The sequence below is a fragment of the Scyliorhinus canicula genome, chromosome 31 (genome assembly GCF_902713615.1).
Source record: "Scyliorhinus canicula chromosome 31, sScyCan1.1, whole genome shotgun sequence".
Classification (NCBI taxonomy): Eukaryota; Metazoa; Chordata; class Chondrichthyes; order Carcharhiniformes; family Scyliorhinidae; genus Scyliorhinus; species Scyliorhinus canicula.
Window position 1 is genome coordinate 689,519 of NC_052176.1, and position 6,000 is coordinate 695,518.

A 6,000-nucleotide genomic window follows, 5' to 3' on the forward strand; every position below is an offset into this window, starting at 1 on the left:
ACAGTCCCCAGTCTCCATTGCAGTCTCCCAGTCTCCATTGCAGTGTCCCAGGCTCCATTGCATTCCCCAGTCTCCATTGCAGTCTCCCAGCCTCCATTGCAGTCTCCAAGTCTCCATTTCAGTGTCCCAGTCTCATTATAGTGTTCCAGTTTCCATTGCAGTCTCCCAGCCTCCATTACAGTCTCCCAGTCTCCATTGCAGTCTCCCAGTCTCCATTGCAGTCTCCCAGTCTCCATTGCAGTCTCCCAGTGTCTATTGCAGTCTCGCAGTCTCCATTGCAGTGTCCCAGTCTCATTACAGTGTCCCAGTCTCCATTGCAGTCTCCCAGGCTCCATTACAGTCTCCATTGCAATGTCCCAGTCTCCATTACAGTGTCATAGTCCCCATTTCAGTGCCCCAGTCTCCATTGCAGTTTCCCAGTCTCCATTGCAGTTTCCCAGTCTCCATTTCAGTCTCCCAGTCTCCATTACAGTCTCCCAATCTCCATTGCCGTGTCCCACTTCCCATTGCAGTCTCTCAGTCTCCATTACAGTCTCCCAGGCTCCACTGCTGTCTCCCAGTCTCCATTACAGTCTCCGAGTCTCCATTACAGTCTCCATTACAGTCTCCCAGTCTAGATTGAAGTCTCCCCGTCTCCATTACAGTCTCCCAGTCTCCAGTACAGTCTCCCACGCCCCATTGCAGTCTCCCAGTCTCCATTACAGTCTCCCCGGCTCCATTACAGTCTCCCAGTCTCCGTTACAGTCTCCCAGTCTAGATTGAAGTCTCCCCGTCTCCATTACAGTCTCCAGTACAGTCTCCCACGCCCCATTGCAGTCTCCCAGTCTACGTTACAGTCTCCCAGTCTCCATTACAGTCTCCCCGGCTCCATTACAGTCTCCCAGTCTCCGTTACAGTCTCCCAGTCTCCATTGACTGACACTGCAATGGAGACTGTGAGACGGCAATGGAGGGGTTGATTTAGCACACTGGGCTAAATCGCTGGCTTTTAAAGCAGACCAAGGCAGGCCAGCAGCACGGTTCGATTCTCGTGCCAGCCTCCCCGAACAGGCGCCGGAATGTGGCGACTAGGGGCTTTTCACAGTAACTTCATTTGAAGCCTACTCTTGACAATAAGTGATTTTAAATTTTCATTTCATTGCAGTCTCCCAGTCTCCATTACAGTCTCCATTACAGTCTCCCAGTCCCCATTACAGTCTCCATTACAGTCTCCCAGTCCCCATTACAGTCTCCATTACAGTCTCCCAGTCTCCATTGAAGTCTCCCACTCCCATTACAGTCTCCCAGTCCCCATTACAGTCTCCATTACAGTCTCCCAGTCTCCATTGAAGTCTCCTACTCCCATTACAGTCTCCCAGTCCCCATTACAGTCTCCATTACAGTCTCCCAGTCTCCATTGAAGTCTCCCACTCCCATCACAGTCTCCCAGTCCCCATTACAGTCTCCCAGTCCCCATTACAGTCTCCGAGTCTCCATCACAGTCTCCCAGTCCCCATTACAGTCTCCCAGTCCCCATTACAGTCTCCGAGTCTCCATCACAGTCTCCCACTCCCATTACAGTCTCCCAGTCCCCATTACAGTCTCCATCACAGTCTCCCACTCCCATCACAGTCTCCCAGTCTCCATCACAGTCTCCCAGTCCCCATTACAGTCTCCCAGTCCCCATTACAGTCTCCCAGTCCCCATTACAGTCTCTATCACAGTCTCCCACTCCCATTACAGTCTCCCAGTCCCCATTACAGTCTCCATTACAGTCTCCCAGTCTCCATTGAAGTCTCCCACTCCCATCACAGTCTCCCACTCCCATTACAGTCTCCCAGTCCCCATTACAGTCTCCCAGTCCCCATTGCAGTCTCCCAGTCTCCATTACAGTCCCCATTACAGTCTCCCAGTCTCTATTCCATGGCGGCACTGTGGTGACCATCTGAATCACGCCAATAACGGCCGTTTGGTCTTCCAGAACCCACCTGTTTCTGTAAAAAAGACATCTTGTCAAACGGCAACACCTTGCCGCCTTGGGACCATCACAGAAGTTACAGTATCGGAGGGAACAAGGACATGGTGCGGTATGAGACGACGGTGCGGATCGGTTGGTAAGTGGGCTGTAATTTTTGGAGGCATTGCCGTGGAGAATGCACCAGTTGATGGAGCCTGACAGGAAACCTCCAAGCGTTGTTTGAAATTTAAACCAGGCAGCTCGCCTTGATTAGGCAAGGTGTTTGCCTGAGGAATGAACCAGCGAATGGCTGTCATTTACTTTACCTTCAGCTCAAACAGGCGGGATGTGGACACGGACAAAGGCGTGGCCGCGTGGAGAAATGACCAAACAGGCAGCTGGGTCACGATCACTGGGCGAATCGCATGGTGCAGGGTAACTTGACCAGTCAGACAGTGGAGTATAACGGGGATGATCTGATCACGACTCTCTGCAGACCTGGACACAGTGCTCCCCCCCCCCCCCCCCCAAATTTACATTTTAGGACACTACGGGCAATTTAGCACGGCCAATCCACCTAACCCGCACATCTTTGGACTGTGGGAGGAAACCGGAGCACCCGGAGGAAACCCACGTACACACGGGGAGGACGTGCAGACTCCACACAGACAGTGACCCGGCCGGGAATCGAACCTGGGACCCTGGAGCTGTGAAGCATTTATGCTAACCACCATGCTACCGTGCTGCCCTTTTTTTTTTCTTTTTTTTATCTGTTCTTATCTGGAACCTGGGTCCCTGTCACTGTGAGACAGCAGTGCTAACCCGGGTCCCTGGCACTGTGAGACAGCAGTGTTAACCCGGGTCTCTGGCACTGTGAGACAGCAGTGTTAACCCGGGTCCCTGGCACTGTGAGGCAGCAGTGTTAACCCGGGTCCCTGGCACTGTGTGACAGCAGTGTTAACCCGGGTCCCTGGCACTGTGAGACAGCAGTGCTAACCCGGGTCCCTGGCTCTGTGAGAGCAGTGTTAACCCGGGTCCCTGGCACTGTGAGACGGCAGGGTTAACCCGGGTCCCTGGCATTGTGAGACAGCAGTGTTAACCCGGGTCCCTAGCACTGTGAGACAGCAGTGTTAACCCGGGTCCCTGGCACTGTGAGACAGCAGGGTTAACCAAGGACCCTGACACTGTGAGACAGCAGTGTTAACCTGGGTCCCTGGCACTGTGAGATAGCAGTGCTAACCCGGGTCCCTGGCTCTGTGAGACAGCAGTGTTAACCCGGGTCCCTGGCACTGTGAGATAGCAGTGCTAACCTGGGTCCCTGGCACTGTGAGACAGCAGTGTTAACCTGGGTCCCTGGCTCTGTGAGACAGCAGTGTTAACCCGGGTCCCTGGCACTGTGAGATAGCAGTGCTAACCCGGGTCCCTGGCTCTGTGAGACAGCAGTGTTAACCCGCGTCCCTGGCACTGTGAGAGCAGTGTTGACCCACTTGTAATTGACCAGCCTTCGTATGTCCCCTTCCTCGTCTCCCAGTCCACTAACAATGGGGGTCAGTCTGACGGCTTCTCTCTGTATTGACGTCAGCAATGCCAAACCTCTCTTTCCTTTCTGGCAGACTGAGTTTGGAGACAGTATTCTGGCTCCGTCTGACCCGTGAACAATTTGAATCCTCCCGCTTTGCCGTGAGTTGAACATTCCATTGAGGCCTGATATCCTTGAGCTGGATCTATTGACCACCGGCTCAGCTATCACCCCCAGCTGGCTAACCAAATCACCCTGAACCGTGTTCACACCTTCATGAACACGCCTGCTGCCTATTTTCCCTTTCTACCTTCCCTGTTTCAAACCGGTCTGTGTTGAATTCCCTGCTGCGGCTAATCATTGTGCTGGTGTGGATGTGATGCAAGCTGCCTCCTGTTGACCACTGGCCAATGATCGCAAACCCATGCTCCACGTTAGTCCCTGTGTATCTCCATCTGCACAAACTAGCACACCATGCTCCCGGCCATTAACAGCCTAAGCAGGTACACCGTGTCCTTGTTATAATGTTCCATCGCAAAGTTAAACTGGTGCATCATTCTCCCCAGATAACCGGCTGGCCCATTGCCACTTCAAGCTGTACAGCAGGTGTCCCCGTAGCATCCCTCACACCTTATCAGCAAAAAGCAAATCTTTCCAAATTCTGCTCCGCCTGACTTTACTTCTCAATCAGAACAAAGACTTGGGGCAGAAACTCTTTCTGCAACCCCGATTGAATTTTTACACACACACTTGGCGCTGTTCACAGGATTATTGATAAATAATAATTTATTATTGTCACTGCTGTCTCACAGAGCCAGGGACCCGGGTTAGCACTGCCGTCTCACAGTGCCAGGGACCCAGGTTAACACTGCTGTCTCACAGTGCCAGGGACCCGGGTTAACACTGCTGTCTCACAGAGCCAGGGACCCGGGTTAGCACTGCTGTCTCACAGTGCCAGGGACCCGGGTTAACACTGCTGTCTCACAGTGCCAGGGACCCGGGTTAACACTGCTGTCTCACAGTGCCAGGGACCCGGGTTAACACTGCTGTCTCACAGTGCCAGGGACCCGGGTTCACACTGCTGTCTCACAGTGCCAGGGACCCGGGTTAACACTGCTGTCTCACAGTGCCAGGGACCCGGGTTAACACTGCTGTCTCACAGTGCCAGGGACCCGGGTTAACACTGCTGTCTCACAGTGCCAGGGACCCGGGTTAACACTGCTGTCTCACAGTGCCAGGGACCCGGGTTAACACTGCTGCCCCACAGTGCCAGGGACCCAGATTAACACTGCTGTCTCACAGTGCCAGGGACCCGGGTTCACACTGCTGTCTCACAGTGCCAGGGACCCGGGTTAACACTGCTGTCTCACAGAGCCAGGGACCCAGATTAACACTGCTGTCTCACAGTGCCAGGGACCCGGGTTAGCACTACTGTCTCACAGAGCCAGGGACCCGGGTTAACACTGCTGCCTCACAGTGTCAGGGACCCGGGTTAACACTGCTGTCTCACAGCACCAGGGTCCCGGGTTAACACTGCTGTCTCACAGTGCCAGGGACCCAGGTTAACACTGCCGTCTCACAGTGTCAGGGACCCGGGTTAACACTGCTGCCTCACAGTGCCAGGGACCCGGGTTAACACTGCTGTCTCACAGTGCCAGGGACCCGGGTTAAAACTGCTGTATCACAGTGCCAGGGACCCGGGTTAACACTGCTGTATCACAGTGCCAGGGACCCGGGTTAAAACTGCTGTCTCACAGTGCCAGGGACCCGGGTTAACACTGCTGCCTCACAGTGCCAGGGACCCGGGTTAACACTGCTGTATCACAGTGCCAGGGACCCGGGTTAAAACTGCTGTCTCACAGTGCCAGGGACCCGGGTTAACACTGCTGCCTCACAGTGCCAGGGACCCGGGTTAACACTGCTGTATCACAGTGCCAGGGACCCGGGTTAACACTGCTGTCTCACAGTGCCAGGGACCCGGGTTAACACTGCTGTCTCACAGTGCCAGGGACCCGGGTTAACACTGCTGTCTCACAGTGCCAGGGACCCGGGTTAACACTGCTGTCTCACAGTGCCAGGGACCCGGGTTAACACTGCTGCCTCACAGTGCCAGGGACCTGGGTTAACACTGCTGTCTCACAGTGCCAGGGACCCGGGCTAACACTGCTGTCTCACAGTGCCAGGGACCCGGGTTAACACTGCTGTCTCACAGTGCCAGGGACCCGGGTTAACACTGCTCTCTCACAGTGCCAGGGACCCGGGTTAACACTGCTGTCTCACAGTGCCAGGGACCTGGGTTAACACTGCTGTCTCACAGAGCCAGGGACCCGGGTTAACACTGCTGTCTCACAGAGCCAGGGACCCGGGTTAACACTGCTGTCTCACAGAGCCAGGGACCTGGGTTAACACTGCTGCCTCACAGTGCCAGGGACCCGGGTTAACACTGCTGTCTCACAGAGCCAGGGACCCGGGTTAACACTGCTGTCTCACAGAGCCAGGGACCTGGGTTAGCACTGCTGTCTCACAGTGTCAGGGACCCGGGTTAA